General features: G+C 45.9%; 1 protein-coding gene across 1 annotated transcript in view; it reads left to right on the top strand.

Moving 5' to 3' along the window:
• Positions 1–4,139: 4,139 nt before the first annotated feature.
• The window catches only part of ACOXL (acyl-CoA oxidase like), a gene marked incomplete at its 3' end in the record, with an annotated part of 366,752 nt that continues 358,705 nt past the window's right edge, over positions 4,140–12,186 (top strand). Inside the window, 1 exon segment of the mRNA XM_082672845.1 lies at positions 4,140–4,206.

Below are 12,186 nucleotides of genomic sequence, written 5' to 3'. Positions count from 1 at the left end.
TAAATGTAAGGCCGGATACTATAAAACTCTCAGAGGAAAACATAGGCAAAACACTCTTTGACATAAATTGCAGCAAGATCTTTTTCAATTCCACTGCCTAGAGTAATGAAGATAAAAACAAAAATGAACAAATGGGACCTAATTAAACTTAAAAGCTTTTGCACAGCAAAGGAAACCATAAACAGAACGAAAAGATAACCCTCAGAATGGTAGAAAATATTTGCAAATGAAGCAACTGGCAAAGGATTAATCTCCAAAATATACAAACAGCTCATACAGTTCATTAGCTTTTGGTTTATCCTTGTTTCTTTTTGAAAACATAAGTAAATGTGCACACACACATACTCCTCCTGTTACACAAGAGGTAGCAGATTTTACACACCATTCTTCCCTTGCTTTTTAAACAGTTCGTCATGGAGATCCCTGCATGCAACATACAGAGATAATCCTTAGTGTGTCGTTGGTCCATGTTCACACTGGGCATTCCCAGCATGTGCCACTTGTGCCTGGTGGGGCTGGAGTGTGCCCGTTGGAGTCCATTTGTCAAAGACTCCATCCTGGGGAGAAAAGGAGGCAGGCACATCGGGGGTGATCCTGTAATGAAGCTGTAGCTGTTTGGAGGGGTGGGTATTCCTGAGGACAGCGTGGTGGCTGTTTCTGGAATCTTCCCCTTCCCTATCCCTGGACACCTGTCTAGCTCCTGGGATAAGAGAAGCAGTCAGCAAAGGCTGCTGAGTTTTCTCATTGCAAACTCTGCTGGAGGGCCCTGTTCACAAAGTGACATGATAATAAAGGGAGTTGTGTCTCCAGGCTCCCTTCCCCACATGCACCTTCTGGTCGCAGCCCAGGGCTCCACATGGAGTCAGGCTGTGTCCAGTGGGAGAGGCAGCGGAGCTGCTCATGATCACACGGGAGAAACCTCTCAGGGCGCCTAGCAGCGGTGGCAAGATGGGAAGGATGGGGCTTATCCAAGGGCTAAGTGACCACTGAGTGCGCCACTGAGCAGTAAAAGACAAACAAACCACCCTAAATTAATCTAATATGCAGCCAGTGTAGAAACCCCTTCTTTTCTAAGTTCATCTCTTATAATAACTTGTCCAACACAACCAATAGCAGCCAACATGCAGTGCTAACATTGTTTTTAGCATCTTCTTCTGAAGTGATAAGTTCATTAGGCTGTGTCATCTGTTGGTGACAGTGCTGTCAAATGTTTGCCACTTCATAACATGAACCTCCTTCCATCCAGCTTTGTTTAATATCGTCTTCACTGCCCTCTCCCTTCACTGCCCTCTCCCTTCACTGTCTCTAAGCCAGTTGCACATACTTTGGTGTTTTATTTCAGCATCAGAATTCTTCCAGGATCTTCTAGGATAGGTTAGGTTATGGTTGGGCAGCAAACAAAGCTCCAGCAAAATCTTAGTGACTTATAACTACAAAGGATTCTTTTCTCACTAAAGTTACATAGACTTGGAAGCTTACTTAGTAACTTATCTTTTTAGCTTTTAGGTCTCTGAATCGAAAGGTACCACATCCTGACTTGATGCAGAGACTACTGTGCACCCCCCAGGGGCCTTGGACTTGACATTGTGATAGTCTGGGACTTTGTTTGGTTGTCTCCTTTGGGGAGTAGAGAGTGTACATTGCCTATGTGACAGACAGTGAGTCAAATGTTTGGCAAGATTTCGTTTGTAGCCACAAGTGCTGCTCCCAGATTATTTGGGGTGTTGGCCTTCTGGGCATGTCCTGGATGGTACTTCCCTTCCTGCATAGAGTCAGGAGTGAACTGCTTTGGACAACGGATTGTGTGTGGAAGTTACACAGGTCCTTTCCAGCTGGAAGCTTGAAGAGCCTGTGTGGGCACATAGTGGCTGTTCTCTCAGCTGGGACCTGGAGAAAGAGGGCATGGGGCAGAGCCCCCAGGTGGCGTGGTGAGAATTAAAGTCTTATCTTTTTAAACCCTAAGGTTTGGGGTATTTGTGACCACAGTGTGTGTCGTTTTGAGGTTGTTTCTTACTACTATGCTATCCTGACTGATATAGAAGGAAATGCCCCTCTTCTGCTTGGCACAAAGTGGTGCTTGGAGTTGCAGCATCCATCTGATGACTGAGAGATAAAGATAACACACTGAGAAAGGATGCTGGAGACGAAAGATGGAAAGGGAACCTGGGTCCCTGGGGTAGAGCCACTGAGTTAGCCCTTGGGCTTTCCTACCCCCAGCCTCCCTGTTATATGAGAAGCCAAAGTCCTTATTCATGGCCTCTGGTAGGTATGGTTACTTGCAGCTGCACAGGTGGTATGGTGGACACAACAATGGCCCACCAAAGACGTCCATAGCCTAATCCCCAGAACCTGTTATGTTATCTCACCTGGGGAAGGGGATATTATTGATGTGATTAAATTACAGATATGGAAACAAGGAGATTATCCTGAATTATCTGGGTGGGCCCAATGTAATCACCAGAGTCCTTCTAAGAGGGAGGCAAGAAGGTCAAAATCAGCAGACCAGCAAGGAAGCAGAGGTGGTTGGGATGCACTTTGAAGATGGAGGAAGGGGCTGGGACCCTACAAATGCAGGCAACTTCTAGAAGCTGCAAAAGATGAGGAAAGGGATTTTCCTCCTGGAGTCTCCAGGAGGGGTCCCGCTCTGCCAACAGCTTGATTTTTAGTCCTGTAAGATCCATTTTAGACTTCTGACCTCCAGAACTTTAACAATAAATGTTTGTTACACAAGCCGTAGGAAACTGATACGAATGATGTCCATTAACCCAATGACAGCAGACAGCGACCCAACTGCCAGCTACACTACACCCCCAAGAGTCATCTCCCCAGCAGGGTGGTCTTTGGAAGCTAACATTTCCTTTATACTTAAAAGGAGAATCAGTAAAGTATATGAGACTTAGAGAGAGGAAAGGAATGAACATTGGTCACTTGTTAAAACAACAGAAGGAGGGTGCTGGGAGATGAGTTAGTGTTTGTTCATTGCCTTGTTCTGTTTGCATCTCCCAGCTACTCTGCAGGCCCGGGCCACCCCCAGATTACAGTAATATTAAAGTTCATTGGAATGCCCAGTTTGGGGGTGGCAAGGATTTGAGCTGAGCTGCAGCTGAGTTGGGACTGTAACAGGGAAGAGCCAAATCAGACTGCATGTTGGATCTGTTTCTTTTACTTTAACCTTTGCTTTCCCTGCTTTTGTTCACTAAAAGGATACTGTCTATACACAGTGGCCTGCCTCGGGGAAACCTGCCCCTCTGCCTGAACGTTAAACCAAAGTGCCTTTGTTCAGGGAAACATCTGGACCCTGTCCACCTGTGGCTGGTTACAAGAAAGCAGAAATTAACGCATCCCCTCCCTGAGGCTGGCCATTCCAGGTGATATTTGCAAAACTTACCCTTTTTACTTCCTTGTCTCCTCCCCCTCTCTGTGCTATAAAAGAAACTGGCATCCAAACCCCCATAAGGTGGTTGTTTTGAGACTTTGCTATCTTTTCGGCCTGCTCTCGTTCATAGTAAAGTCATATTCCTTGCCTCAGCACCTCATCTTCCATTCATTGGCCTGACCCCAGAGAGCAGAGCGAGCTTGGACTCCGTAAGGAGACCAGAGCATGGCCTGGGGCATCTTGGGTCTCGGTGGCAGACAGGCTGGCACAGGAGGTCCTCTGAGTAAGATGTCACAGCTCTGAGCAACCAGGACCCCCGTGCCCACAGCGTACCCTGTGTCTACCTCACCAACTCCCCCTCTAGTGTTCTAATACTTCTTGTGGGCCAGCGACTGGAGGGACAGCTGAGCCGTGGGCGTGGGCGGCAGAAACTAAAGCCCCAGGGCCAGGCAGTAGAGTTTGTTCCAGGGGAGACCTCTGTAAGAGCCCAGGTTCCCTGGCCTGTTCTTTCTTCACTTGGTGCCCAGGGAGTCGGTCGGGGCAGGGCCAGCTCGGGGGAGGGAGGGGACGAGCAGTTGAAGAGGGAGGAGACTGGGTGGCTGCGTGCAGATGAGAGGGCGTGCGCTTCTCGGCCCCAAATGCCAGCAGCTGGAGGAGGTGCGCAGGGAAGCGGCCCCGCGGACGCGCCAGAGGACGGGCGGCGCGATGGAACCGGCGCCGGACCTGGGCCTTGGGGACTCGTCCTTGCACCGCTATCCGGACTGTGCGTTCTGGAGCCTCAAGAACGAGCTGCGCTGGCTTCTGGGCGGTTGCCCGCTCTTCCGGCACAGGTACCGGCCTCGTCGCCACCCCGCCCCGTGCGTCCCGCCACCGGCCGCATCCCCTTGGTCCCCGCGCGTCCCTGCGGGCAGCGCCCTCCTGGTGCGCCCCGGGCGAGGGCGAACTGGGGGTGTGGGTGCTGTGCCCGAGAAGCAGGTCCCGCCTGACTTGGCAGATGATGGACTGCCCTCCCCAGTCCTGTGGGCGCAGCAGAGGTGGCGACTTCATCTGCCCCTGGAGGTGTCCTCCGCCCGCCGAGCTCCCTCCTACACCGGGAGTCGGGGTGCACGGGTGGGCCCCCACAGCGGCGCGTGGGGTGCTCGGCCGAGAGTGGTGGCTGGAAGGATCGGCCTTGCTTCTAAACTTGTTTCTTGACTCCCCGCCTCCGCGTGTCCCACCCCTGCAGGGAATAAGGGGCAGAAAACCCAGGATGAGGCGGGAGTGGAGCGCGCCCAGGGCCACTGTGCAACCCTGTCCGGACCAGGAGCGCGGAAACGGGGGCAGAACAGCGTCTCTCGGGTCGTGCCTGCCGGGAAGTGAGGGCATTTTCCCGGCACAGGGGTGGACTGGCTCTGCCCAGGGTGTATCTGGTCGTCAGCGTGGGGCAGGCTCCCAGGGGCCCCGCGGAGTCCAGGTGTGCAGAGGGGCGGCCTAAGAGCAGCTGGGGTGCTTGGGTTGTAAGGTGGGCTCAGGTCCACGAGGTCATTTGATGCCAGGACAGCCCTGAGAAGTGGGCAGAGGGCTTGGTGCAGCCTAAGTTTACAGAGGGAGAAAATAACCCAGGGACCGGCCAGTCAGGACCAGAACTCAACCCTTGTGGTCTCAATGGGGACTGTGTCTCCTGTGCTATGTTGGGCGGCTGACCCCATCTCAGACCGACTGATAAGCCCACTTTTAGACTCAGGCTTTGGAGTTTTAGTTTAAGAAAGCTCCAGTTAAGAACACCAGTATGTTCCGAAGGAAGATTAACTACTTAGCCCACGTTTAGTTTATGTCTGAAGGTTGAGCTGGGCTGAGAGGGAAGGAGATGCTTGGAGTAAAAGCAGCCTGTCCTTGGCCAGGAAGCTGCGGTTTCTGCCCTGCTGGTACCCAGTGGGGAGAGGGGAGCTTAGGGAAGGTGAAAGCTGACAGGTGTGAGATGGTGGGTGTGCCCTTGAGTGTCTCCCCACCTTCTTTTTCCTTCTCTCTCACACCTAGTTCTTTATGTCATGATTCTCAAAGCATTGTCCAGGGACTCCGGGCGGTACCCAGGACTCCCAGGAGCTTCACAAGTTAGAAATTATTTTAGTAATAATATGAAGCAGTTATTGGCCTTTTCATTCTCATTTTCTCACAAGTGTACAGTGGTAGTTCCCAGAGACTACATGATGTATAATTTTCCAACATGTCTGCAGAAGCAGATATGAGAATCCAGCAGTTTTAAGGCAGATATGAAAGAGAATTGTAAAAATGCAGAACAATGCTACTTTTCTAATTAGATTTTAATACTGTTATTTTCAAATGATTTAATAAATATTTGAACAATTTTTCTGTTATAATTTCTGAAATGATAAATACCAATAGATATTTGGGTCCCCCAATAATTTTTTTAAAGACAATTTTAAAGAGCAGTTTTAGGTTTACAACAAAATTGAGAGGGAGGTACAGAGATATCCCATATACCCCCTGTCCTCACACAGACATAGCCCCCCCTCCATTATTAACATCACTCACCAGAATGGTACTTGTTTTTTGTTTTTTTTGTGTTTTTTTGTTTGTGTGTGTGTGTGTATTTTTTTTTAACCAGAAATGAATCTATTGATTTATCATAATCACTGAGTCCACAGTTTACATTACAGTTCACTCTTGGTGGTGTACTTTCTGTGGGTTTGGACAAAAGTATAATGACATGTACCCATCGTTTGGTATCATATGGAGTATTTTCACTGCCTTAAAAATTCTCTGTGCTCTATTTTTCTCTCTCTACCACCCACCCCTGGCAACCACTGATCTTTTCACCGTTTCCATAGTTTTGCCTTTTCTACAATCATACAGTTGGAATCATATAGTATGTAGCCTTTTCAGATTGCCTTATTTCACTTACTGATATGTATTTAAGCTTCATCCATCTCTTTTCATGGCCTGATAGCTCATTTCTTTTTCTTGCTGAATAGTATTCCATTGTCTGGATGAACCACAGTTTACTTATCCATTCATCTACTGAAGGCCATCTCGGTTGATTCCAAGTTTTGGCAATTGTGAATAAAACTGCTATAAACATCTATGTGCAGGTTTTTGTGTGGAGGCCTCAGTAATTTTTCAGAGGGCAAGGAGGTCCTACTGCTTTAAGTCATATTTAGTTCTGTCACACCCCTTTTCCTATCTTCCTCCATCTTTTCAGTTTCGTTCGTGGGCTGTCATCTCTTTGTCTTTTCAGTTTAGGTAACTGCAGTTTAAATGATGGGAAAGAATGCTAATATCCAAACTACTGATTTGGGCCTTGTAGAAGGTTCTTTGCTGTGAATTAAACGGTCTGCTTAGGGACAGAGGGAAAGGCAGGCGGGGGCTGGAAAGCCGGCCGGCAGCTTATTGCCTGTGTGATTGTCCTCAAGTGTGATTTTACCTTCCTGAGCTTACATTTGCTGATTCAAAAGAATGGGGATAATATCTGTGCCGCTGGATTGTTGGGACACTTATAAACTGTTGAGTAGCTGTTCAGTATTGCTGGCTGTGGTGTGACACCAAAAAGGAAGGAAAAAAAGGAGAAAAAAAGGTACAAATTACCCTAACAAACACTTTTCCATTCTCTCCAGTTCTTGCTTATTGACCTCATAATTTCAGAGTTGAAATAAGAGGCTACATTTCATATTGTTTTTCCCCAGTGATTAAAGATTGTGCTATCTGCTTGAAAGTTCACGTTGTATCAGATTTGATCTTACGGGGGTTAGAAGACAGTGATCCTGATTTCTCGATGTTTTTTTTTTAACATTCTGCTGCAGTAAAATGCTCCATGGGAGGCCAGAAATAAAGCTTCTCTAGCTCAGATTCACTGAGGCAAGGTGAGGCCTCCTGTGGCCGGTCTCCGCTCCCCAGACCTTTGAAGTTCAAGTAGGTATGGGAGGGGGTGGGGTTCATTAGTGTGAGTGCTGTGTGTATAGTGGGAAGTTTGTACAGGGTCCGGCACTCCCAGGACATAAGAGCCCAGGAAACAGTTTGCTTCCAAAAAAAACAAAAACCTGGTTGTGCAGTTTTCTGTGCACATCATAGCTGCCCTCAGTGCAGGGATTCATCCACTAGTCCGCCTCCCCAGGTGTGGTGTGGGCACAGCCAAGGTCCCCCGTCTCTCCCCAAGACCAGCTTGCCAGGCCGAGTCCTTCTTGTCCCTACTCCGGTGGAGGGTCCCCCAGGCTCCGGGAATGCCCCGGCTGCTGAGGGTCACACCTGCCCTGTGGTGCATAGGACAGCATGTCCTTGACTGGGACCCCAGAGGATTCTGGGCCACTTGAGGCTCCTCCCTGGGGTTTGCAGGGAATATTTAAAAGCAACATCTGAAATGAGATAAGATTTTAAAATGTTTTTGAGTTTGTTTCTTGGCAGACCGGAGCTCTCTCCTGAGGGCCTGGGGGGCGAGTGGGTGTGCACAATGCAAGGCTTATAGGCCCCACCTGACCTTTCTGGGTCCCCCAGACCCCCTCACCACGCTTCCTCAGGGCTCCCCTCCCTGACCTGGCTGTGCTGGGCCTGCCTGTTTCCCCCTCCCCCTTGTTTCTCTTCACTGCCTTTTCTTTCCTTCCCTGGAGCAATGCACATTTCTCTTCCTTAACTTTTGCGAAGGTTTAGTTTTTCCCCTCAGTCTTCTATATACATGCAAGTATTTCATGAAAAACTTCTCATTGCAAAGAGTCAAATAATATGGAAAACGTGAAAGTTTCTTAAACTATCCCCTCCCCCAACCATTTTTTCTTTTTTGATTGTGGTGAAATACACAGAAAATAAAATTTACCATTTTAACCATTTTTAAGTGTGCAGTGGCATTAAGTACATTCACAGTGTTGTGCGACCATCACCCACGAACTTCGGCATCCTCACAGTTTGACACTCTACTCATTAAACACTAACTCCCTCGTCCTTCCTCCCCACAGCCCCTGGCAAGCATCATTCTACTTTCTGTCTCTACGAATCTCTACTGTAGTTACTTCACATAAGTGGAATCATCCAATATTTGTCCTTTGGAGTCTGGCTTTTGCACTTAGCAGAGTGTCCTGAAGGTTCGTCCATATTGTGACACATGACAGAATCTCCTTCCTTTTTAAGGCTGGATAACACTCCACTGCATGGATAGACCACATTTTGTTTACCCGTTCATTTGTTGATGGACTTTTGGTCCTCCGACCACTTTGAATACTTTAGTGTGTTGTAGGGTTTTTTTCTACTTTTTCTATTTTCCTATGAGTTCACATATACATGCGAACATTTTCTTATATAAACAAGATCATGCTATGTGTTTTGTCCTATAGCTTGCTCTTTTACAATTTAATTTTTATGTTCATGATATAATGTATGAACCTACTTAATACAAAAAATACTATGAGGTTTGGAGTGAGAAGCATCCACCCCTGTTCCACCCCCTTCATCCCTCATCCCCTTTCCTCACTGGCAAACACTTCCAAGTCTTTCATTGGATTCTTATGTTATTTACCTCTATTTCCTTAAAAGCATGCGTAAACAGCTACTTCTTGATTATTTAATGACTTACTCATATAAAAAATGAAGATTACCACTAATGCCCACTTTCTTTCCTTATTCCCCCAAATCCGTGCATCCCCATTTTTACTTAAATCACTATCCAGTGTTCACATCGCTGTGACTACATAAGTATTATTCTCAGCCATGCCCCTTAGCGTACCATATTTCATTTCCTTTCTTTCACAACTTCTGGTGTTCTCTTGGGCTAACAATTGCCCCTTTTATTCATTTGCTTAGTTTTGTATAAACTCATCACTCCCTGGCCTCCACACTTTTGGATACAACAGTTGCACTCCTCTCAATTTGGTCAAACCTGTCAGTTAACTGGCAGTTCTGTTCCTCCTGGCCCGCCACGGACACATCCATCCAGGAGGCCTCCTTCTGGGGCTTTAGTCTGGACTGGCTTTACCATCGTCTTCACCATTATCTTGGGAGTTTCCTTTGCATCTCCTCTATAGTCAAGTCACTGTTTCCCCAGGCCTTCTCTTTTTTGGTTACCCTTTGTGGAGGATTAGAGATGGCCATGAGTTCTTTAACACTGCTCCCATTGAGAGGTGTGCTTTGTGAACCCTCCCCTTGAATCTGGGTGGCTTATGACTGCTTTGACCCACAGGATATGGCTGAAGTGACAGTGTCCAGGCTCAGGCCTAAAGTGACCGGTACCTTCCACTTCCTGTCTCCTGAGGCCCCAAGCTTCCATGTGAAAAGTTCTACCAGCCTAAGGCTGCCACGCTGTGAGGAAGCCCGAGCTGGTCCATGTAGAGATGCCCCATAGAGAGATGCTGACCATTCCCGACCCCTGCAGCCTCCAGCCATCTAAGTCATCTAAGCTGGGGCCCCAGACACTGAGAAGCAGAGACACGCCATCTCTACTTGATCCTGTGTGTCCAAATTCCTGTTAGAAAGAGTAGTGAGATATAATGATAATGAATTGTTGTTTTAAGCCACTGAGTTTTGGGGTACATTGTTACCATAGCCATAGATAACCAGGACAGTCTCTCATCTAATAGCTTCTTGAGAAAGGATACCAGAGAGTTAACTTTTTGAGATTTTTGAGATCTTCATGTCTGAAAATATTTACTATCAAAATCAGCTGAATATTTGTACAGGTGTAGAATTCTAGGCTGGAAGTAAAATTTCCCCCAGAATTTTAAAGACATTATGCCATTGCTTTCAAGTATCCAACATTGTTATTAATGAATCTGATCACTTCTGCACCCTGGCATTTTAATATATAAATATATGACTTGTTTTTCTTCCTCCCTCCCGGAAGTTTCTAGGACTTTCTTTTTAGCACTGGTTTCATGGAATTTCACCATGTTGTGGCTTGATGTGGGCCTCTTTTTCTTTCATTTCTTTCATTATGGAGGGCATACGATGGGCTCTTTGGAAACTCATGTTCTTCAACTATTTGCACCGCTCTCTTATCTGGACTCCTTTTGTTCACATGTTGGACCTCCTGGGCTTGTCTTCTAGTTTCCTAATCCTTTTCATCTCTTTACCTTTTCATTGTAATTCCTGGGAGATTTTCTCAACTTTATCTTCCAACTGTTCTTGAGTGATTTTAAATATCTACTATTGTATTTTTAATTTTCAAAAGTTCTTTGAGTTCTTTATTCCTTTTTTGTAGCATCTGTTCTTGTTTTCTGGTTGCAAAGTCTCTTATTTCTTGGGAATAGTTGATGGTAATTTTTGAGATGTTTCCTTTTATGCTTTGTCTCTATTTCCTTTGAGTTCCTTTTTCTTTTCCCGTTTGTACTTTTGACCTCTGGCTTTTGTGTCCGAGGCTTTTGTTAAGTGTCTAGTCAGTCTTGGGTGTTTGTTCAAAATAGGAGTGAAGTGAGTAATATGAGCAAAATGCTGATTGTAATCAGGCAGGGTCCTTGGCCACAGGCTTTCTTGATCAGAGAGAACCAACCTTTCAGTGGCAGACCAGTATTAGTGTTTTGTTTTGGTCAGGGTTAATTTCTCCAGAGATGAATCTTTTAGTCCCTGAGGGATGGGTGCGTGGAGAATGAATGACAGGTCATAAGCCCAGGTGCCTGAAAGGATGGTGAGCAGGGATCCTCCATGTATGACTTTAGGCTCGTTAGAAAATGATGCTCCTCTTATGCGTGAAATCTAAAAAAGCTGTGAACTCATAAAAACAGAGTGTAATCGTGGTTACCAGGGGCTGGGTGGTAGGAAGAATAAGAGAGATGTTGTTTAAAGGTACAAACTTGCAACCAGTAGATAAAAAAGGCCTGGAGAGTTAAGGCATAGTATAGTGAATATAGAAAATAATATTGTATTATAAACATCAAACTTGCTAAAGAGAAGGCTTTTTTTTTTTTTTTTTTTGCGGTACGTGGGCCTCTCACTGTTGTGGCCTCTCCCACTGCAGAGCACAGGCTCCGGACGCGCAGGCTTAGCGGCCATGGCCCACGGGTCTAGCCACTCCGCAGCATGTGAGACCTTCCCGGACTGGGGCACGAACCCGTGTCCCCTGCATCGGCAGGCAGACTCTCAACCACTGCGCCACCAGGGAAGCCCAAGGCTTTTTTTTTCTTACTGAAGTATCGTCGATTTACAATGTTGTGTTAGTTGCTGATGTACAGCAAAGTGATTCATATATATATACATGTACACATATATATATGAATATATATATTCTTTTTCATATTCTTTTCCATTATGGTTTATTACAAGACACTGAATAAGTTCCCTGTGCTATGCAGTAAGTCCTTGTTGTATATCTATTTGATATATAGAATTTTATATCTGCTAATCCCAAACTCCTAATTTATCCCTCCCCCACCCCTTTTAACCTTTGGTAACCATAAGTTTGTTTTGTATGTCTGTGAGTCTGTTTCTGTTTCATAAATAAGTTCATTTGTATTATTTTTTTAGATTCCACGTGTAAGTGATATATAATATTTGTCTTTCTCTGTCTGATTTACTTCACTTGGTATGTGATAATCTCTAGGTCCACCCATGTTCCTGCAAATGGCATTATTTCATTCTTTTTTATGGCTGAGTAGTAGTCCGTTGTATATATGTACCATATCTTCTTTATCCATTCCTCTGTCAATTGACACTTAGGTTGCTTCTATGTCTCAGCTATTGTGAATAGTGCTGTTATGAACATTGATGTGCTGATTCCTTTTTTTTTACAAAGTTAGCATAAATTAAGCCAACAATATACTCTTTAGACATACCTGGATATGTGAGAAACTCTATAAAATGAAAGTAAAGGAATGCTAAACCAAGATTCTAGAGGATTGGAG

This window comes from Grampus griseus, assembly GCF_964374135.1.
Source record: "Grampus griseus genome assembly, chromosome: 15".
Taxonomy (NCBI): domain Eukaryota; kingdom Metazoa; phylum Chordata; class Mammalia; order Artiodactyla; family Delphinidae; genus Grampus; species Grampus griseus.
The sequence above is the reverse complement of the archived record's forward strand: the minus strand, read 5'-3'. Positions and strand labels throughout refer to the sequence as shown.